The sequence below is a fragment of the Eurosta solidaginis genome, chromosome 4 (assembly GCF_040869045.1).
Source record: "Eurosta solidaginis isolate ZX-2024a chromosome 4, ASM4086904v1, whole genome shotgun sequence".
NCBI lineage: Eukaryota > Metazoa > Arthropoda > Insecta > Diptera > Tephritidae > Eurosta > Eurosta solidaginis.
Window position 1 is genome coordinate 110,128,677 of NC_090322.1, and position 24,922 is coordinate 110,153,598.

General features: G+C 38.6%; 1 protein-coding gene across 10 annotated transcripts in view; it reads left to right on the top strand.

Moving 5' to 3' along the window:
• Positions 1 to 24,922, top strand: part of Sik2 (Salt-inducible kinase 2) — a 964,644-nt gene that overhangs the window by 658,461 nt on the left and 281,261 nt on the right. The window lies entirely within an intron of this gene.

Consider the following 24,922-nt stretch of genomic DNA (forward strand, 5'->3'; position numbering starts at 1 on the left):
GTGTTCCGCCTACCACATCGAAGGTCCTGGGTATGATCCCGAGCAAAGCAACATTAAAAAATTAGAAACAACTTTTTTCCAATTGGAAACGACACGAATTGGAAGCAAAGCTTGGGCTTAATCTACTCGAAGGAAAAAAGCACCAAGTATTTATTTATCTCGATTTTTGCCTATGTTGCCTTGTTGATGGACGCACGAACTGGCGGACATATCCAATCAAAATCCTTTTCTATACTAATAATTTTGATATGAGGAGATATATATAAATCTCTATTACTTTATGCCATTACGTACAGCCGTTGTCCAATCATATACCCTTGTATACAAGTGTGTTCTTGCACTAGTTACAAAAACACTCTGCTATATTTCCAAGGTTCAGAAAAATTTGCTTAGATATTTTCTAAACTGCCTCAACATACGCTTCAAGTTTAGGGGGGAACTTTGTAGTTGGCCCCAGGTTAGCCCTTACTCTTTACGTCGGATACCAAAGGCGCATTTCATGAAAATACAAGCAAATGTGTTCTGAAAAAGAAAATATTGTGACGAATATTAGCATCACTAACCTGATACTAATATCACTAATACTATGTTCAAACAGAAAAATAAATTGAGGCCATTTCGATTTAAATTGAGTGGTGTTCATACAACTCTATTTAGCTTACACAATAGTAATTTGATAGCTGGTTGGCTCATCTCTACAGTAACAACATATCTTTGTTGAGACTGTCAAAATGCGCATGTTGGTATTAGGTGAATGGAATGGAATGAAAACATAAAACTTTGAAATTTTTGTGTGTTGTAAGAAAATGTGTTCAGTGTTTTGTTTTCATTTTGATTTTGCCATCTTCTTTTGACAGTCCCTACTCCAGTGAAATGAAAGACATAAAATCAGCTGATGAAATGAGCCAACCATATAGTTCAGCCATGCGTAAGTGACGTTTAAATATACTCAATAAACACACTTTACAATGTTGCATTTGCAGGTTGAAACAATTTATTACGCAATTTTTTTTAAATTGGCAATTTATTATTACAATTTATTATATGACAAATTGCGTAATAAATTGCCCAAACAGTATAAATTGCCAATTTGGTGTGTGTTTGAACCTAGTATAAGCTGATATTAAGCAGCCACTCGTATGTACGTAAACCAATCAAGCATCATTTACACACATATGTACATACAAGGCAACGATGGGATACTCGCAAACACATGTAATCATCAGCCGAAGTAGTACTCACGCATACATCCACATATGGCTATAAGAGAGACATAAACTACAAATAGTTATACATGTATATAGCTAATAACGAAGCAAGGGATACTATTGTTCTGGAATACAATTACGCGAAATGACTAGACTCTAGGAGAAATTTATGAACGAGAAAACTGAGAGTATAAAAGCAGCGCACGCTGAGGAATCAGTAATCAGTTTTGTTTTAAGCATTGGTTGTGAAGTATAAGTGTTATTGTGAAGTACTTTCAAAGTAGTCTTATAAATACCATTTTGCATTATTCAATATTGGAGTTATTTATTCAACAGTTTAGCGATTCGAACGTTAGCAGAAGGTTTGGAATAAACGGAATTTGCCTAAATTCATTACAATTGATGTCAGAAGAGGAATTATTGAATAAATTTCAGAGTTACAGAGTAAAAGAAAGACATGGCAAAGTGGAGTGAATTGAAGATTCAGCAACTGAAGTAGTTGGAGAGCCGTGGATTGAATACAACCAGCAATAAACTCGAACTTCGGGCACGACTACGAGAGGCAATGGAATCAGAAGGAATTAACGTGGAAGAATATGTCTTTTATCTTGATGGCGATGAGACAACAAAATTGGATGAGAAAACCGAAACGTCGCAGACAGTTATGAGCATAGACTTGAACATGATATTGGCTGCAATATCTGCACAAACGTCGAAAATGGCATCTCAACTGGAATCACCGGAGATACGTATAACATCCAAGATTGAAACACAACTGGAGGAACAGAAGACGTATATGGCATCCAAGTTGGAAGCACAAGAGGAGCGCTTATCAAGGGTATCATCAAAACTGGAAGCGCAGAATGCAAAAATGGCTCAGTTTCAGGCAGAAGTCGATGATTTAAAAGGTCGTATGGAGCAGTTACAACTAAATCGCCCAGCAGTTTCAGCGAGTAATCTAAAGGTAAAAAACCGTCCTTTGATGGTTCTGTTTTTTCCGGGTATTTAAGCTTCAATTCGAGAAGACGTCAGCAATTAACAACTGGAATATTGAAGATAAGGTTGCTGCGCTGTTCGTCGCATTGAAAGGACCTGCAGCTGAAATCTTAAACACCATTCAAGAGGGAGAACGCAACAATTACGAAACATTGATGGGCGCTCTAGAAAGGCGATACGGAAGCGAAAACAGGAAGCAAATACACCAAATAGAACTGCGAAACCGTTACCAAAAAGCTAATGAGACTTTGCAGGAGTTTGCTTCGGATGTTGAAAGTTTGGCTCATTTGGCAAATGCGGACGCACCCGTGGAATACACCGAAAGGGTAAAAATTCAGTGCTTTATCAGTGGAATACGAGATGTTGAAACGAAGCGAGCGACATATGCAAACCCAAAACCCACATTTGCCGAAACGGTATCACATGCATTGACTCAGGAAACTGCCTCCCTATTGAGTAAACCAGCATACAAGGCTCATCGTGTGGAAGTAGAAAGACCAGAGTGGGTAGAAATAATTTTGGAAGCATTGAAGGGTACGCAGCAGAAGAATAATGATGCAGTCAAATGCTTTAAGTGTGGAAAGCCAGGGCACATTGCGCGTTATTGCAACGCCAAAACTAATAAGTCCAACAATGTTGGTGGTCGTAAACACATAGCTTAAGGAGATGAGCAAATCTCCAAGACAACTCAATCGTCAAACTAAAGCGAGACAGCCGAAAGGGGCGACAGCTGGCTTCCGCAATTGAATGCCCCATAACCTCTATCTCGCAGATTGGAAGAAGGTCGAGCAATCTTAATGTCGGAGGACATGTGGATGGAAAGGAACGATTACTGACTGTAGATACGGGCGCACCTCATTCCATTATTCGATCGATTTAGTCAACAAAAATATAAGACCATTGCATGGAGCAAGATTACGTACGGCCACTGGAGAGGACACCCGGGTTCTAGGAGAAGTAGTATGTGAAGTCGCAATTGGGAACGTCAAGGTACTACACAATTTTACGTGGCAGAGATTGTTGATGAAATTATAATTGGAGTGGACTTCTTGATCGACCAAGGCATCAGGATCGACATGCAAAGCAAGACGATGCGATATAAGAACATGGATGTGCAATTTTATTTTGGGCTCAGAGAAAGACTACAGCAGTAAACGGGTGCTGGTGGGGGAGAATCAGCAAATACCACCAAAATCGGAGGCAGTCATCTGGGCAAAAGTTGATGGAGATTGTAGGACAAACAAATTGTGGGTTGTCGAAGCAGCAAGCAAATCAACACCGAATGTACTTTTGGGAATAACCCTGGTTATGACAAAACAAGATGGATGTATTCCGGTAAGAGTACTCCATGAGTTCAAGTCACAACTCAAACTGTTCAAAGGAACTATATTGGGAAGATGCCAAGAGGCTGAAATAGTTATTAACTGTGAACAGCTCCAGGAAAACGGGTCAACTAGCAAGATTAATCTTTCAAATGGCATCACGGCATGGACGAAGGAGCTAGAGGAAGACTATCAGTGTAAGGCAAAACAGCTGATCGTAAAGTACGCAAACATATTTGACCAAGATGGCTCCAAACCAGGCCGCAGCAACGTTGGGAAACATCAAATTGACACTGGAGGTGCGAGGCCGATCCGTCAGCTCCTCGTAGTGTTCCACTGGCGAAGCGGGAAGTGGTGAGTCAAATCATACAAGAAATGGGCGACAGCTGCATAATCGAACAATCAGCTAGCCCATGGAGCTCACCGGTGGTACTTGTGAAGAAGAAAAATGGAAAAATGAGGTTTTGCGTGGACTACCGGAAGTTTAATGACGTTACGAAAATGCATTGCCAAGAACTGACGATACTCTGGACTCGCTATCTGGTAGAAAATGGTTTTCCACACTGGACTTAAAAAGGTGCTACTGGCAAGTGGAGGTGAAGGAGGAAGACAAGGAGAAAACAGCCTTCAGTGTCGGAGATGGTCTTTGGCAGTTTACAGTAATGCCCTTTGGACTATGTAATACAACAGGTACTTTTGAAAGACTCATGGATCAGGTAGTGAAAGTGTAGCATTCATTCATTCAGTCATGTGAGCAAACACATATTTTCGTTTTTCTTGAGACGCATTGACTGTTACATACATATTCATCCATTTTGTACATACATACAGTCTACGTCTCGTAACTTAAGGCTTATTCTATTTTAAATTCCTCACACACAATTCATTCCCACGACTAGCCATACGCTTTAACTGCATTTCTCATACTCTATTCCGATTTTGCTTACTACGCATTTACCACCAAGCCGAATATATGCACTTCATATATTGTACATTTAATATGTAAGTATGTAATAATGTAAATATGTATGCAGGTAACTCATAAGAATTAATTAGAATAATTTTGTATAAATACTAAGGCAACTTCCCAAATAAAGACAATAATTTTTTTGACACCAAACCGAAAACAATAGTTTTACTTTTCTATACTATATGACGATCCTGCTAATGATTCTGGTGGCTGACTATTCAGCCTAAGTTCATTAACAAGGATAAAACTGGCTGATTATTCAGCCTAAACGCTATAAAGAAAAGAAATTGAATAGTTTTTTTTTTAAATTACTGGTGGATTATTCATGAATAAAAGTAAACGGAACAATGGGAGCAAGAGTAACGTTTGAATTGGTATACAAAAGGAATCACAGCAAAAGAAGTTGGTGCAAAAACGCAAATCTACGTCCTTACCTAGTCATAAATGTCCAATGCGAAGCATGCAAAGTGGAATAATATTTAAAAATTGAGAATAGCAGCAGAAATATTCCAGCCAAAGGCATCATATATAACGTTCGAATTGGTATACAAAAGGAATCACAGCAATGGAAGTTGGTGCTAAACACAAATCTGCGTCCATAGCCACCCAGGAAAGGCCAATGCGATGCATACGAAGTGGAATAATTAAAAGAGGCGGTTTGAAGCAAAAAAAAGAGGACAACAATACAACGAGCAGCAAATATTTATTATACTAATAGTTATTTTTGAGTAGGTAATATTAACTATTCCGGCAACCTAACGGCTGCCTATTGACAAGCATAAATTCAATTTTTTGCTGTAAAAACTTTTTTTTACTAATTATTGAGGTATGTTCGCCGAAGAGGACATAAAAAGTCAAAATCAGTTTGCCCAAGTTTTTAATAAATTGATTAAATTAAGTTTAGATTTGCAAGAAATTAAAAACGAAAAACCCGAGAAAGTCAAACAAGGCCCTAAGCTACTGACAATCCAGGAATACAGGAAGAGAAATAGAATTCAAAAAATTGAGGAACCGAAAGTCCACAGCCAGTCAAACTAAAAAGAAAAAGAGGAGTAAAACAGGCTAACCATAGGAGATATATAGCAAAACTATAGGAAAAAATAAATTTGAGTACAGATAGGGAAGAAAAAATTAAATTACAAAAAGAAATAAAGGAGTTAAGGAATATAAACAAAAGGAAGCATCAAATAATAGAGGACATAAAAAACCAAGACCAGTAATATGAGCATTAGGGTGTCGAAAAAAAAAGTATAAAGTATTGCAAAAGCATTGATTTTAAATAACATGAAAGTGTTAGGAAGGTTAAAACTTATGTAAAAGGCCCACTTGAGGACCTTAAAAACGAAATTGAAATTGAAGATGAGGAAAAAAAATTTGTATGGTTGAAAAAATGGTAGAAACTTATTGATATGCCTAGGCAACCAACAATATAGAATGTAAGGAACCCAATAGCAACAACACCTGACAGTTACGAGCACAGACTTGAACATGATATTGGCTGCAATATCTGCACAAACATCGACAGTAACATCAATGTCGTCGCAAATTGCATCTCAACTGGAATCGCAGGAGACACGCATAACGTCCACGATTGAAGCACAAGAAACGCGCATTTCAGAAATGTCGACACAGATTACATCCAAGATGGAAACTCAACTGGAGGAACAGAAAACATATATGGCATCCCAACTGGAATCGCAGGAAGCCCTTATAACTTCACAATTGGAAGAACAGAAGACATATTTGGGATCTCAACTGGAAGTGCAAGAGGCACATATATCTGAAATGTCCGCACAAATTTAGGAACAGGTATCATGGCAGCTCCTTGTGAAACTGGAAGAGCAGGATGCAAAAATTTTACAACTCGATGACAAAATTGATGCCGAGATAGAAGCGTTAAAAGGTCGTATGGAGCAGTTACAACTAAACTGCCCAGCTGTGTCAGCGAGCAATACGAAGGTAAAAATTCCATCTTTTGACGGCTCTGTTCCTTTCCAGGTCTTTAAGCTACAGTTTGAGAAGACCGCAGCAGTGAACAACTGGAATGCTGAAGAAAGTGGCAGCTCTCTTCGTAGCATTGAAGGGGCCAGCAGCCGAAATCCTACAGACGATTCCCGAAGGAGAGCGGAACAACTATGAAGCATTGATGGCCGCTGTCGAGAGAAGTTATGGAAGTGAGCATAGAAAACAAATCTACCAAATAGAATTGCAAAACCGCTACCAAAAATCTAACGAGACTTTGCAGGAGTTTGCTTCAGACATTGAAAGATTGGCACATATTGCAAATGCGGACGCACCTGTGGAATACACTGAAAGGGTAAAGATTCAGAGTTTTATAAATGCATATGGGACGTCGAAACAAATCGAACTACATACGCAAGCCCAAAACAAACATTTGCTGAAATAGTATCCCATGCACTGACTCAGGAAACAGCGTCACTTTTGAGTAAGCCTGCATACAAAGCTCATCCCGTGGAAGTGGAAAGGCCAAACTGGGTAGACACAATTTTTGAAGCATTAAAAGGAACGCAGCAGAAAAACGATGGTGGCGTCAAATGCTTTAAATGTGGAAAGCCAGAGCACATTGCACGTTATTGCAGTACCAATCCTAACAGTTACAACAATGTGGGTGGCCGTAAACTCAGAGCTGAAGGAGATGAGCAAATCTCCAAATCCACCCAATCGTTAAACTAAAGCGAGTCCGCCGCAAGGGGCGACAGCTGGAACCCTAAATTGAGTGCCCCATAATCTGTATCTCGCAAATGGAAGAAGGTCAAGCAATCTTACTGTCGGAGGACATGCGGATGGAAAGGGACGTTTACTGACTGTAGATACGGGTGCATCTCATTCCATCATTCGATCAGATTTAGTCAACAAGAAGATAAAACCATTGCTTGGAGCAAGATTACGTACAGCCCCGAGAGAGGACACCCAGGTAATTGGAGAAGTAGCATGTGAAGTAGCAATTGGGAACGTCACGGTACTACACAATTTTATAGTGGCAGAGATTGTTGATGAAATCATAATTGGAGTAGACTTCTTAATCGACAAAGGCATCAAAATCGATATGCAAGGCAAGACGATGCGATATAAGAACATGTATTTGCCACTTAATTTGGGCTACGAGAGAGGCTACAGCAGTAAAAGTGTGCTGGTGGAAGAGAGTCATCAAATACCACCAAAATCCGAAGCAGTCATCTGGGCAAAGGTTGATGGAGATTGCGGGACAAAGAAATTGTGGGTTGCTTGGTATAATTGGACGACATCATCGTATTGGGCAAGAACTTTGATGAACATCTTAAAAACTTAGAGGAAGTTTTCCAGAGAATAGCTGGCGCTGGTCTGAAACTAAGTCCCAAAAAGTGTTCGCTGTTTAAAAAGGAAGTAAATTATTTGGGTCGCAAGGTAACGACAGAAGGCATCTGTACTGCGAATGAAAAGATAGAGGCAGTAAAGGATTGGCCAAGACCACTGAAGCTGCATGAATTGAGAAGTTTCCTTGGGCTGTGCACATATTACCGCCGATTTGTGTCAAACTTTTCCAGCGTAGCCCATAGCCTCCATGAGCTTATAAGAAAAAATAAAACTTTTGATTGGAAGAAGGAGTAAGAAGTGGCTTTCCAAACATTGAAGGAGCGTTTGTGCACTGCCCCAATGTTGGCATATCCGATTCCAGGAGCAACATTTATTCTAGATACAGATGCGAGTGGATATGCTATAGAAGGCGTTTTATCACAACTGGTCGATGGACAGGAGAAGGTGGTTGCATATTACAGCCGTTCGATTGGAAAACCAGAGAGGAACTATTGCGTTACACGGAGAGAGCTGTTGCCATTGGTAGAGTGCATTAAACATTTTCACAAATACCTCTACGGCCAGCGATTCCGCGTCAGGACAGATCACGCAACGTTGAAATGGCTTCTGCAGTTCCGTAATCCGGAAGGACAATTGCCACGGTGGATCGAGCGACTACAAAGCTATGACTTTTCCATTGAGCATCGAAAAGGTAGTACCCATGGAAATGCTGATGCAATGTCACGAAGGCCATATAGTTTGGAATGCAAGCAATGACTATAACGTGTACGGATGAATGGGACAAGGAACAACTAAGAAAGTGTCAGCTAGAAGATACAGATCTGTCACATGTTATGCAAGGGCTCGAACGAAACGAAAGACCAAACAGAGAAGAATGTCAGCAGAGAGTCCCATTGCGAAGTAATACTGGGCACAGTGGAACAGTTTAGAATTGATATCCGGTTGCCTTCATCGAGTATGGGAGAGGGAGGATGATCAATGCAAGAAGAAACTGATAGTTCTTCCCAGAAAGAGGATTCCTGACGTGCTCAGCGAGCTGCATAATGGTCCAAGTGGATGCCATCTTGGGATCACGAAGACGCTCGAGAAAAGTAAGCAGAGATTCTATTGGGTTGGTTGCCGTCAGTCGGTCACCGAGTGGATTGCCAACTGCGAGGTTTGCAACAGAGCGAAAGGGCCCAAAACACGAAGTCATGGCCAGATGAAGCAGTATATTTCAGGTGCTCCATTTGAAAGGATCGCCATGGATGTCGCAGGTCCGTTTCCTAATAGCAACCGCGGAAACAACAACGTACTGGTGTTTATGGATTATTTCAGTAAATGCCCAGAGGTATACCCAATCCCAAACCAAGAAACGCAAACAGTAGCAGAAGTGGTTACAAACGATTGGGTTGGAGGGTATGGTGTACCAATGGAGTTACATTCTGACCAAGGCAGGAATTTTGAATCAGCTGTGTTCCAAGAAATTGTACATTTAGTATGTAAGTATGTAATAATGTAAATATGTATGCAGGTAACTCATAAGAATTAATTAGAATAATTTTGTATAAATACTAAGGCAACTTCCCAAATAAAGACAATAATTTTTTTGACACCAAACCGAAAACAATAGTTTTACTTTTCTATACTATATGACGATCCTGCTAATGATTCTGGTGGCTGACTATTCAGCCTAAGTTCATTAACAAGGATAAAACTGGCTGATTATTCAGCCTAAACGCTATAAAGAAAAGAAATTGAATAGTTTTTTTTTAAATTACTGGTGGATTATTCATGAATAAAAGTAAACGGAACAATGGGAGCAAGAGTAACGTTTGAATTGGTATACAAAAGGAATCACAGCAAAAGAAGTTGGTGCAAAAACGCAAATCTACGTCCTTACCTAGTCATAAATGTCCAATGCGAAGCATGCAAAGTGGAATAATATTTACAAATTGAGAATAGCAGCAGCAATATTCCAGCCAAAGGCATCATATATAACGTTCGAATTGGTATACAAAAGGAATCACAGCAATGGAAGTTGGTGCTAAACACAAATCTGCGTCCATAGCCACCCAGGAAAGGCCAATGCGATGCATACGAAGTGGAATAGTTAAAAGAGGCGGTTTGAAGCAAAAAAAAGAGGACAACAATACAACGAGCAGCAAATATTTATTATACTACATAATAGTTATTTTTGAGTAGGCAATATTAACTATTCCGGCAACCTAACGGCTGCCTATTGACAAGCATAAATTCAATTTTTTGCTGTAAAAACTTTTTTTTACTAATTATTGAGGTATGTTCGCCGAAGAGGACATAAAAAGTCAAAATCAGTTTGCCCAAGTTTTTAATAAATTGATTAAATTAAGTTTAGATTTGCAACAAATTAAAAACGAAAAACCCGAGAAAGTCAAACAAGGCCCTAAGCTACTGACAATCCAGGAATACAGGAAGAGAAATAGAATTCAAAAAATTGAGGAACCGAAAGTCCACAGCCAGTCAAACTAAAAAGAAAAAGAGGAGTAAAACAGGCTAACCATAGGAGATATATAGCAAAACTATAGGAAAAAATAAATTTGAGTACAGATAGGGAAGAAAAAATTAAATTACAAAAAGAAATAAAGGAGTTAAGGAATATAAACAAAAGGAAGCATCAAATAATAGAGGACATAAAAAACCAAGACCAGTAATATGAGCATTAGGGTGTCGAAAAAAAAAGTATAAAGTATTGCAAAAGCATTGATTTTAAATAACATGAAAGTGTTAGGAAGGTTAAAACTTATGTAAAAGGCCCACTTGAGGACCTTAAAAACGAAATTGAAATTGAAGATGAGGAAAAAAAATTAGTATGGTTGAAAAAATGGTAGAAACTTATTGATATGCCTAGGCAACCAACAATATAGAATGTAAGGAACCCAATAGCAACAACACCTGAAGAGTTATAAAGGTACAAAGTAAAATATTTAAGAAGAACTGAATAATATAATGACAAAAAATTAATAAAGGAAAAATAAAGAAAAAACTAAATTTCTACATTCATATTGTGACGAATATTAGCAACACTAAGGGATACTATCATCTCTAGGCCGATGCTAAGCAGTAACTTGTATGCACATCATTAAATTAATCATTATGTCTACCCATATGTCCATACGAGCAGCGGAGAAGAGACGCACAAACACATGCATATATCTTATCTGAGATGCTCACAAAAGAAGGCAATAATTTGTGCAAGTATTACTCAAAATGGCGCCTAGAGCGCTACTTGGGCCCGGCTCCATAGCCGGGCAGCACAGCAACCATTACTCACGTATACACGCCCATATGAGAAGCTATAAACGTAGTTGTGGCTGGTCATTTTGTAGCTGATAACTAACTAGTAAATTCTATAATAGAAAAGCCTAGAAGTATGCAACGAGGAAATCAGTCAGTATAAAAGGCAGCAACAGTAGGGGCATGACCATCAGTTTGATTTAAGACGCTATCTGGCGAGCAAGAAAATTGTTATTTTGAAAGTAATCTAATAAAGGCCATTTTGCATTATTGAATAGTGGAGTTATTTATTCAGCTGTTTAGCGATTCGAACGTTAGCAGAAGGTTGCAAATAAGAGGAATTGCACTAAGTTCATTACAATTGGTCTCAAAAGAGGAATTGTTGAATAAATTCCGAAGACTTCGAATACAACTTGGACATGGCAAGGTGGAGTGAATTGAAGATCCAGCAACTGAAGAAGGAGTTCGAGAGGCGTGGATTGAATACAACCGGCAATAAACTCGAACTTCCGGCACGACTACGAAAGGCAATGGAATTAGAGGGAATTAACGTGGAAGAGTATGTCTTTCCTCTTGATGGCGAGGAGACAACAAAAACTGAAGAGAAAAATGAAACATCGCAGACAGTTACGAGCACAGACTTGAACATGATATTGGCTGCAATATCTGCACAAACATCGACAGTAACATTAATGTCGTCGCAAATTGCATCTCAACTGGAATCGCAGGAGACACGCATAACGTCCACGATTGAAGCACAAGAAACGCGCATTTCAGAAATGTCGACACAGATTACATCCAAGATGGAAACTCAACTGGAGGAACAGAAAACATATATGGCATCCCAACTGGAATCGCAGGAAGCCCTTATAACTTCACAATTGGAAGAACAGAAGACATATTTGGGATCTCAACTGGAAGTGCAAGAGGCACATATATCTGAAATGTCCGCACAAATTTAGGAACAGGTATCATGGCAGCTCCTTGTGAAACTGGAAGAGCAGGATGCAAAAATTTTACAACTCGATGACAAAATTGATGCCGAGATAGAAGCGTTAAAAGGTCGTATGGAGCAGTTACAACTAAACTGCCCAGCTGTGTCAGCGAGCAATACGAAGGTAAAAATTCCATCTTTTGACGGCTCTGTTCCTTTCCAGGTCTTTAAGCTACAGTTTGACAAGACCGCAGCAGTGAACAACTGGAATGCTGAAGAAAAAGTGGCAGCTCTCTTCGTAGCATTGAAGGGGCCAGCAGCCGAAATCCTACAGACGATTCCCGAAGGAGAGCGGAACAACTATGAAGCATTGATGGCCGCTGTCGAGAGACGTTATGGAAGTGAGCATAGAAAACAAATCTACCAAATAGAATTGCAAAACCGCTACCAAAAATCTAACGAGACTTTGCAGGAGTTTGCTTCAGACATTGAAAGATTGGCACATATTGCAAATGCGGACGCACCTGTGGAATACACTGAAAAGGTAAAGATTCAGAGTTTTATAAATGGCATACGGGACGTCGAAACAAATCGAACTACATACGCAAGCCCAAAACAAACATTTGCTGAAATAGTATCCCATGCACTGACTCAGGAAACAGCGTCACTTTTGAGTAAGCCTGCATACAAAGCTCATCCCGTGGAAGTGGAAAGGCCAAACTGGGTAGACACAATTTTTGAAGCATTAAAAGGAACGCAGCAGAAAAACGATGGTGGCGTCAAATGCTTTAAATGTGGAAAGCCAGAGCACATTGCACGTTATTGCAGTACCAATCCTAACAGTTACAACAATGTGGGTGGCCGTAAACTCAGAGCTGAAGGAGATGAGCAAATCTCCAAATCCACCCAATCGTTAAACTAAAGCGAGTCCGCCGCAAGGGGCGACAGCTGGAACCCTAAATTGAGTGCCCCATAATCTGTATCTCGCAAATGGAAGAAGGTCAAGCAATCTTACTGTCGGAGGACATGCGGATGGAAAGGGACGTTTACTGACTGTAGATACGGGTGCATCTCATTCCATCATTCGATCAGATTTAGTCAACAAGAAGATAAAACCATTGCTTGGAGCAAGATTACGTACAGCCCCGAGAGAGGACACCCAGGTAATTGGAGAAGTAGCATGTGAAGTAGCAATTGGGAACCTCACGGTACTACACAATTTTATAGTGGCAGAGATTGTTGATGAAATCATAATTGGAGTAGACTTCTTAATCGACAAAGGCATCAAAATCGATATGCAAGGCAAGACGATGCGATATAAGAACATGTATTTGCCACTTAATTTGGGCTACGAGAGAGGCTACAGCAGTAAAAGAGTGCTGGTGGAAGAGAGTCATCAAATACCACCAAAATCCGAAGCAGTCATCTGGGCAAAGGTTGATGGAGATTGCGGGACAAAGAAATTGTGGGTTGCTTGGTATAATTGGACGACATCATCGTATTGGGCAAGAACTTTGATGAACATCTTAAAAACTTAGAGGAAGTTTTCCAGAGAATAGCTGGCGCTGGTCTGAAACTAAGTCCCAAAAAGTGTTCGCTGTTTAAAAAGGAAGTAAATTATTTGGGTCGCAAGGTAACGACAGAAGGCATCTGTACTGCGAATGAAAAGATAGAGGCAGTAAAGGATTGGCCAAGACCACTGAAGCTGCATGAATTGAGAAGTTTCCTTGGGCTGTGCACATATTACCGCCGATTTGTGTCAAACTTTTCCAGCATAGCCCTCCATGAGCTTATAAGAAAAAATAAAACTTTTGATTGGAAGAAGGAGTAAGAAGTGGCTTTCCAAACATTGAAGGAGCGTTTGTGCACTGCCCCAATGTTGGCATATCCGATTCCAGGAGCAACATTTATTCTAGATACAGATGCGAGTGGATATGCTATAGGAGGCGTTTTATCACAACTGGTCGATGGACAGGAGAAGGTGGTTGCATATTACAGCCGTTCGATTGGAAAACCAGAGAGGAACTATTGCGTTACACGGAGAGAGCTGTTGCCATTGGTAGAGTGCATTAAACATTTTCACAAATACCTCTACGGCCAGCGATTCCGCGTCAGGACAGATCACGCAACGTTGAAATGGCTTCTGCAGTTCCGTAATCCGGAAGGACAATTGCCACGGTGGATCGAGCGACTACAAAGCTATGACTTTTCCATTGAGCATCGAAAAGGTAGTACCCATGGAAATGCTGATGCAATGTCACGAAGGCCATATAGTTTGGAATGCAAGCAATGACTATAACGTGTACGGATGAATGGGACAAGGAACAACTAAGAAAGTGTCAGCTAGAAGATACAGATCTGTCACATGTTATGCAAGGGCTCGAACGAAACGAAAGACCAAACAGAGAAGAGATGTCAGCAGAGAGTCCCATTGCGAAGTAATACTGGGCACAGTGGAACAGTTTAGAATTGATATCCGGTTGCCTTCATCGAGTATGGGAGAGGGAGGATGATCCATGCAAGAAGAAACTGATAGTTCTTCCCAGAAAGAGGATTCCTGACGTGCTCAGCGAGCTGCATAATGGTCCAAGTGGATGTCATCTTGGGATCACGAAGACGCTCGAGAAAAGTAAGCAGAGATTCTATTGGGTTGGTTGCCGTCAGTCGGTCACCGAGTGGATTGCCAACTGCGAGGTTTGCAACAGAGCGAAAGGGCCCAAAACACGAAGTCATGGCCAGATGAAGCAGTATATTTCAGGTGCTCCATTTGAAAGGATCGCCATGGATGTCGCAGGTCCGTTTCCTAATAGCAACCGCGGAAACAACAACGTACTGGTGTTTATGGATTATTTCAGTAAATGCCCAGAGGTATACCCAATCCCAAACCAAGAAACGCAAACAGTAGCAGAAGTGGTTACAAACGATTGGGTTGGAGGGTATGGTGTACCAATGGAGTTACATTCTGACCAAGGCAGGAATTTTGAATCAGCTGTGTTCCAAGAAATGTGCAAGAAGTTGGGCACTCGAAAAACACGGACAACTGCATTGCATCCTCAGTCCGATGGTATGGTGGAACGTTTCAATAGAACATTGGAGGAGCATTTAAGGAAAGTAGTTGGCAAGTACCATATGGAGTGGGATACACACATATCATTATTCTTGATGGCTTACCGATCGGCAATACATGAGACAACGGGCCAAACTCCCGCAAATGTAATTTTTGGCAATGGCCTTCGACTGCCAGCTGATTTGAAGTATGGGAGAGATGCCGATGCGGAGAGAAATGTCAAGAAATCCACTGGTGTCTTGGAAGAAGAGCTGAGAGAGATTCACGATCTGGTAAGGCAACCAGCAAAGATTATGAGTGACAAGATTAAAGCCAGATACGATAAAGCAATTAATTCGGAAGGGTTTCAGGAAGGAGATTTGGTGCTGTTATACAACCCGCAACGAAAAAAAAGGTTTGTCCCCGAAATTGCAGTGTAATTGGGAAGGCTCATACAAAGTTGTAAAACGGATCAACGATGTAGTGTACCGGATACAAACCATTGGCAAACCACGAACCAAAATGAAGTGGTTCATTTGGAAAGGCTGGCAGCGTTTATATCGAGAGATCTGTCTGATCGGGACGATCAGACTTAGGTGGAGGGCAGTGTGACGAATATTAGCAACACTAAGGGATACTATCATCTCTAAGCCGATGCTAAGCAGTGACTTGTATGCACATCATTAAATCAATCATTATGTCTACCCATATGTCCATACGAGCAGCGGAGAAGAGACGCACAAACACATGCATATATATTACTGAGATGCTCACAAAAGAAGGCAATAATTTGTGCAAGTATTACTCACGTATACACGCGCATGTGAGAAGCTATACCCGTAGTTGTGGCTGGTGATTTTGTAGCTGATAACTAACTAGTAAATTCTAGAATAGGAAATCCTAGAAGTATGCAACGAGGAAACCAGACAGTATAAAAGGCAGCAACAGTAGAGGCACGACAATCAGTGTGATTTAAGATGCTATCTGGTGAGCAATAAAAGTGTTATTTTGAAAGTAGTCTAATAAAGGCCATTTTGCATTATTGAATAGTAGAGTTATTTGTTCAGCAGTTTAGTAATTCGAACGTTAGCAGAAGGTTGCAAATAAGAGGAATTACGCTAAATTCGTTAGAATATTTTTCACGATGGGAAGCCTAGAATCAAAAATAGAAAAACCAACAGCAAACATTGTAAACTCAGTCCAAGTAATAGATCATACTGAGGCGCTGGATACCATTAAGGTCATGCTTCTAATCATCTGTGTAGTTAGTTGCATTAATTTGTTTCTGAAACTCTATTCAACCCATAACAAAATCCAAAAAAAGTTTAGCAAATTTTTTTTATCTACCATCCCCAATGAACAAATGGGAAAACATTATAACGAATTAAAGGAAGAAAAAATCAAGGCAGAAAAATCATATAAACAAAAATACTTCAATAAAGCCTGAAACAATAGCGAAACACTTAACAATTATTTTAGAATCGCTAAATAATTTTAGAGAATCAATACGTAAATTAAATCCCATACTCACACAAAACCATCAGACAGAAGCACACCAAATTTTTTCGAGTGTAAGAGACCAATTAGTATCTTCACTAAAGATTCTAAAATCATAGAAGTTCCAAATACGACCACCAAAATGGCACAAACAGTAGTAGATTTCATCAAAACAGCATCTTCAGTCCTACATGAGTTTGATGGTAGGTTAGAGAATTTGAACAGTTTCCTAGATGCTCTTGATATTCTTGAACAGATAAAAGATAATCATGAAGCTCTGGCTATAACATTGATTAAAACCAAACTAAAAGGCTCGGCACGAAACCTTATTAGCACTGAAACACACAATTCAAGAAATAAAGTCAAAATTTAAATCTGCTATTCAGGGTGAATCAGTAGAAGATTTGACAGCAAAACTCCTAAACATACAAAAACGCAGTAAAACTGCAAACCAGTACACTGCGGACGTAGAAAAAATTACCAAGGCACTGGAAGGATCCTACATATCTGATGGATTAAGCCCAGACTTAGCAAATAGATATTCTACACAAGCAGCACTCAAAGCTATGTGCAAGAACTGCTCTAACAGCAAAGTCAAGATGATAATACAAGCCGGAACCTTCACATCAATGAACGATGCCATTTCCAAATTCACTAATAGTTGTACGGAAATAACAGGCAGCTCAAATACAATCATGAGCATAAGGCAACAAACCCAATATCGTAATGGCTTCCGTGGAGGATACAGAAATAACAACTACGGAAATTATCGGAATAGAAGATTTAGACCATAAAACCGATTCAATATTTGAACTGGACAAACAGGACAGAAATAGAAATTTCAACCAAACACGAAATACTGGCAAGGTACGTAATTGCACCCAGCAGGAAAACCAGAACAGTCCAACTCAACAGTATATAACAAAAAAGTGCGTATACTTAATCTACACTTAAACAGCTACATATCCTCCAAAACTAGTCTAAATAATTCACTTTCAACTCTCCTAGTAGATACAGGAGCAGACGTATCATATATATATTTTAGATTATGGGAAAAATGAAGACAGAGTAATTCTAAGGCCCCGCGATTTTCCACAAGATATAATAATTCAAATGACAAATACGCCCACAATCAATACAATCTCAATACCCCCAAGATCAGAAGTAATTCGACAAATTAATATAAAATCTAGCAACTCTGAACTTTTTATTCCCCATCAACAACTAAAAGAAGGAATCTTCATTGCCAATACAATAGCAAACAAATGTCAAACATTCGTTAGAATCATAAACACTACTGACAGAATCGCACTTATTCAAAACTGCGATATAAAAACAGAAAAGCTTAATGATTACGTACTAATCAGAAGCAGTATAGAAAATAAATCTAATAACAAAGAAAAATTAGAAAGAATTAATAAAAAATTTCCCGAATTTGCTGGTAAACAATTAAATTCACTATGCTCGGAATACATAGATATATTTGCATTAGAACCCATTACAGCCAACAATTTCTACAAGCAAAACTTACATATAAAAGATGATAACCCCGTCTACATTAAAAATTACAGATTGCCGCAAGCACAAAAAAATGAAATAAACACACAAGTAAACAAGTTACTTAAAGATGACATTATAAGGCCTTCACTTTCCGGATACAATAGCCCAATCCTATTAGTACCAAAGAAATCGTTACCCTGTAATAAAGACAAAAGATGGAGACTAGTCATTGACTACAGACAAGTAAATAAAAAACTAACTGCAGATAAATTCCCACTCCCATGAATTGATGACATTTTGGATCAATTAGGAAGAGCAAAATACTTTTCAAATTTAGATATGATGTCAGGCTTTCATCAAATAGAACTAGACCCAAATTCTAGAGACTTTACTTCATTTACAGCAGATAATGGAACTTACCGCTTCAAACGACTTCCCTATGGCTTGAAAGTAGCATCAAACTCATTCCAAAGAATGATGACCTTAGCATTCGCAGGTCTGAGACCATCACAAGAATTTTTTATATGGATGACCTAGTAGTATAGGATGCTCCGAAAAGCATATGATGACAAATTTACGTGATGTATTCTCAACCTGCAGAAAATATAATTTAAAATTGCACCCTGATAAATGCTTATTATTTAGTCAAGAGGTTACTTATTTAGGACATCAATGCACTAGCAAAGGAATCCTTCCCGACCCAAATAAATTTGAAATTGTTCAGAACTACCTAACACCCAAAACAGCTGATGAAGTCAAACGACTCGTTGTTGCTTTCTGCAACTACTATAGACGATTTTTACCTTATTTCGCAGAATATTAACTAGACTCTGTAAAAAGAATGTCTCCTTCGACTGGACAGAAGAATGTCATAAAGCTTTCGTTTACCTAAAGGAAGCATTAATTAGTCCAAAGATCTAGCAATATCCAGATTTCAACAAAGAATTTTGTATAACAACAGATGCTAGTGGTTATGCTTGTGGCGCAATCCTGAGTCAAGAATACCAAGGCAAACAATTGCCTATGCTTCAAGATCAGTCACGAAGGGTGAAATTAATAAAGCAACAATAGAGAAAGAATTAGCAACAATTCATTGGGCCATTACTTTTCTCAGGACCATACGTATATGTCAAAAAATTTCCATTTAAAACTGACCATCGACCCCTAACATACCTGTTTTCAATGAAAAACCCTTCATCAAAATTATCTAGAGTAAGATTGGATTTGGAGGAGTATCACTTTGAGGTGGAGTACATAGTTGAAAAAGAGAATTACGTAGCCGACGCATTGTCGAGAATAAATATTGAGAATTTAAAAGAAATGTCAGTGGAGGCATGTAAAATACTAAAAGTCACTACAAGATCAGAGACTAGAAAACCAACCAGTAATAATATAAATGAAGAAAATAAAAGTCACATAGAGAACCCTATAATATATGAAGCGCTAAATAAATTTGAAGTAAAAAGACATGTCAAGATCGCTTTCGAGCCTCCGAACTTATATTTCAAAAAAGGAAAGAAAATTTGTAGCAAAATAGATACAAGCAACCTAATTGTGGAGGATAAGATTGACTTAGGACAATTCTTTACCAGGCTTACAAAAGAAGCCGACAATTTAGGTCTTTTAAAGATACCGTTGTCCTTAGGGGACAAATTGTTTAAGGATAATTATACTCTAGTAAGCAAATTTAAGGAGATATGTACCAAAGTTCTCAAAATTCTAACAATAGCACTAGCCCCAGAGGTTATGAATGTGACAGATACCGGGAAAATTAAAGAAATTCTTCATAAATATCATTAGGATCCTATCTGGGGAGGCCACCCAGGAATAAATCGCATGACAAATAAAATCACACAAAAAAATGTGGTTGGAAAAATATGAAAAATGACACAAGAAGATATATAAAAAATTGCATCCACTGTCAGAAAAACAAAGTTAAAAAACATATAAAAGAACCAATAGCTATAACGGAGACACCTCCGAAATTGATACAGTTGGACCACTACCAAAATCAATTCATGGAAATGAATATGCGGTTACTATCGTTTGTGATTTAACTAAATACTTGGTCGCAATTCCAGTCCCAAGCAAACACGCTGTGACGGTTGCTAAAGCTGTATTCGAGCTTTTGATTCTGATTTATGGTTGTATGAAAACAATCATGACGGACATGGGAACAGAATACAAAAATAACTTATTTGAGGAATTATGTAAACTTCTAAAGATTGAACACAAAACTTCAACACCTTACCACCATCAAACTTTAGGAACTGTTGAACGCATTCACAGAACGTTTAATGAATATGTACGTTCTTACATATCTAGTGACAAAGACGATTGGGATGAGTACCTCAGGTATTTCACATATTGTTATAACACAACACCATCTACTGAACATAAATATTGTCCTTTTGAGCTCGTATTCGGAAAAAACCCCCAAACTTACGAATTCCTAAAAGAAAATACAATAAGCCCAATCTATAATCATGAGGCTTACGACAAAGAAATTAAATACAAACTAAAAATAGCACATCAAAGAGCTAGAAAGTTAGTTCGGGAAGCCAAAAGAACATAAAAATTAAATTACGATAGAAGTAGCCATAGTATAAAAATAGATATAGGAAGCTTAGTATAAGTTAAGGACGAATCAAGTCATAAACTTAATAGTACATATAAAGGAAAATATAGATAGTAAAAATAATTGCACTTTAATTCCCTATAATGTAGAAAATATAAATGGAAAAAAGAAAATTATAGTTCATAAAAATAGGCTTAAACCGATATAATAGAAAAACTAGTTACAATAGCACATTTTGAATAAATAAAAGCATTCCACTTTACTCATACTCTCCATTAAAAACACATAACACAATATGGAAAAAATGAAGGAAATTGTAAACAAATCAAAAAGGAAAATAAAAAGCACAAACAAAATATATAAAGTTACGTCATAAATAAAGAAAATAACAAAGTAAGCACAAACGGATTCAAATATTAATTGTACCACTCCAGTAGCCACCCATAATTGGTGCACAAATTATGTATGACTACTCTTTCAAAGGCGGACGGTATAGCATTCATTCATTCAATCATGTGAACAAACGCATATTTTCATTTTCTTGAGACGCATTGACTGTTACATACATATTCATCCATTTTGTATATACATACAGTCTACGTCTCGTAACTTAAGGCTTCTTCTATTTTAAATTCCTCACACACAATTTATTCCCACGACTAGCCATACGCTTTAACTGCATTTCTAATACTCTATTCCGATTTTGCGTAGGTAATGCGTAGTAAGCATTTCCCACCAAGCCGAATATATTCACTTCATATCTTGTACACTTAGTTTGTAAGTATGTAATAATGTAAATATGTATGCAGGTAACTCATAAGAATTAATTAGAATAATTTTGTATAAATACTAAGGCAACTTCCCAAATAAAGACAATAATTGTTTTGACACCAAACCGAAAACAATAGTTTTGCTTTTCCATACTAGAAAAGGACTACATAGGAAAATATGCTTAGTGTACCTAGACGACATCATCGTATTGGGAAAAAACTTCGAAGAACATCTGAAGAACTTGGAGGAGGTTTTCCAAAGAATAGCAGGTGCTGGTCTGAAACTTAGTCCCAAAAAGTGTTCTCTGTTCAAGAAGCAAGTTTGTTACTTGGGTCATTAAGTAACGACGGAGGGTATCTGCACCGCGAATGAAAAGATAGAAGCAGTGAAGGATTGGCCAAGACCACAGAATCTTCATGAGTTAAGAAGTTTCTTTGGGTTGTGCACATAATACCACCGATTTGTACCAAATTTTGCCAGCGTATCCCATAGCCTCCACGAGCTAACAAGAAAAAATAAAGCTTTTGAATGGAAGGAGGAGCAAGAAGTGGCTTATCAAAAATTGAAAGAGCGTTTTTGCACTGCCCCAATGTTGGCATATCCGATTCCAACGTTTATTTTAGATACAGATGCGAGCGGATATGCTATAGGAGGCATTTTGTTACAACTGGATGATGGACAGGAGAAGGAAAACCAGAGAGGAACTATTGCGTCACACGGAGAGAGCTGTTGGCATTGGTAGAGTGCATTAATCATTTTCACGAGTACCTCCACGGGCAGCGATTCCGCGCCAGGACAGATCACGCAGCGTTGAAATGGCTCCTGCAGTTCCGTAATCTGGAAGGTCAATTAGCACGTTGGATTGAGCGAATCCAAAACCCATTGAGCATCGAAAAAGTAGTACCAATGGAAATGCTGATGCAATGTTACGAATACCATGTATTTTGGAACGCAAACATTGTTCAAAAGCTAAAGAAGACATTATAACTGCCCGGCTAATGGCTATAACGTGTACGGCTGAATGGGTCAAATGTCAGCTAGAAGATACAGATCTGTCACATGTTATGCAAGGGCTCGAACTAAACAGAAAGACCAACTAGAGAGGAGATGTCAGCAGAGAGTCCCATTGCGAAGTCATATTGGGCACAGGCGAACAATTTAGAATTGATATCCGGTTGCTTACATCGGGAGAGTGAGGATGGTCAATGTAAGAAGAAACTGATAGTTGTTCCCAGGAAAAGGATTCCTGACGTACTCAGCGAGCTGCATAATGGTCCAAGCGAAGGTCACCTTGGAATCACGAAGACGCTCGAGAAAATTAAGCAGAGATTTGATTGGGTTGGTTGCCGTCAGTCGGTCACCGAGTGGATTGCCAACTGCGAGGTTTGAAGCACAGCGAAAGGGCCCAAAACACGAAGTCATGGCCAGATGGAGCAGTATATTTCAGGTGCACCATTTCAAAGGATCGCCATGGGTGTCACAGGTTCATTTCCTTATAGCAACCACAGAAACAAATACCACTGGTGGTTATGGATTATTTCAGTAAATGGCTAGAGGTATACCCAATACCAAATCAAGAAGCGGAAACAGTAGCAGAAGTGGTTGCAAACGATTGGGTTCCAAGGTATGGTGTACAAATGGAATTGCATTCTGACCAAGCAGGAATTTTGAATCAGCGGTGTTTCAAGAAATTTGTAAGAAATTGGGCATTCGAAAAACACAGACAACTGCATTGCATTCTCAGTCCGATGTTATGGTGGAACGATTCAATAGAGCCTTGGCGGAGCACTTAACTTAAGGAAAGTAGTGGACAAGTTCCATAAAGAGTGGGATACACACATACCAATATTCTTGATGGCTTACCGATCGGCAGTGCATGAGAAAACGGGCCAAACTCCCGCTAAGGTAATTTTTGGCAATGAACTTCGACTGCCATCTGATTTCAAGTTTGTGATAGATGCCGATGCAGAGAGAAATGTTAAGAAATCCACTGCTGTCTTGGAAGAAGAGATGTGAGAAATGCAGGATCTTGTAAGGTAACGAACAAAGATTATGAGTGACAAGATGAAAGCCAGATACGATAAAGCAATTAATTCAGGTTTTCAGAAAGGAGGTTTGGTGCTGTTATACAACCCACAACGAACAAAGGGTTTGTCCCCGAAATTGCAGTGTAATTGGGAAGGCCCATACAAAGTTCTAAAAAGGATCAACGATGTAGTTTACCGCATACAAACCATTGGCAAACTACGAACCAAAATGAAAGTGGTTCATTTGGAAAGGCTGGCAGCGTTTAAATCAGGAAATATACGCAGACTTAGGTTGAGGGCAGTGTGACGAATATTAGCATCACTAACCTGATACTAGTATCACTAAGCAGCCACTCGTATGTACGTAAACAAATCAATCATCATTTACACACATATGTACATACAAGGCAACGAAGAGATACTCGTGAACACATGTAATCATCAGCCGAAATAGCACTCACGCATACACCCGCATATGGCTACAAGAAAGACATAAACTACAAATAGGTATATATGTATATAGCTAATAACCAAGCAAGGGATACAGTTGTTCTGGAATACAGTTTCGCGAAATAACTCGACCTTAGGAGAAATGGATGAACGAGAAAACTGCGAGTATAAAAGCAGCGCAAGCTGAGTAATCAGTAATCAGTTTTAATGTAAGCACGCTATTGGTTGTGAAGTATAAGTGTTATTGTGAAGTACTCTCAAAGTAATCTAATGAAGACCATTGTGCATTATTGAATATTGGAGTTATTTATTAAACAGTTTGCATTATTTAATATTGGAGTTATTTATTCAATAGTTTAGCGATTCGAACGTTAGCACAAAGTTTGGAATAAGCGGAATTTCTCTAAATTCGCTACAATATTGTTAAAAATTTTCAATTCTACAAGGCTTGTGTTTATGTAAAACGAGCCTCATGCCGCCATTATAGTTTCTGAAGAGACTTTCCCGGTATTAAAATATTCCGTTATCCTGCGGTGGACACACTTTTCATTATTGCTATATAGCGTTGTATATTGTTAATTGTATTTCCTTATCTCTTAATTTGCCTCCTCTCTCTGTTAATAGGCACAGATAAACATCGCTTTAAAATGGATCAAGGCCTTATCTCCAGAGTTAAGTGTGGCATTCAATTAAGTTTGGATTAACCCTTTTGTGCCTACTGGGACAATATGTCATTCAAAATATTTTTTATTTATGAAAACTTCTATCTGAATTGCCCAGTAAAAATTCTTTGTTTTACTAACCCACCTCCCACCTGTTATGCTTAAGTTAATCAAAAAATTATAAATAGCAAAATGTCCGTCTATTTAGTTGTTACTGTTGAACATATACGTAATTGGGATTTAATTATTAAAGTATAATTATTTATAATAATTATAATAATATAATTAATAATTATAAGTATAATAATTTTTAAAGTATTCAGATCATATAATTCCAACTATTATTTTTACACTTGTGAAACAAATGATAAAGAAGTCAAGATAAAACTCT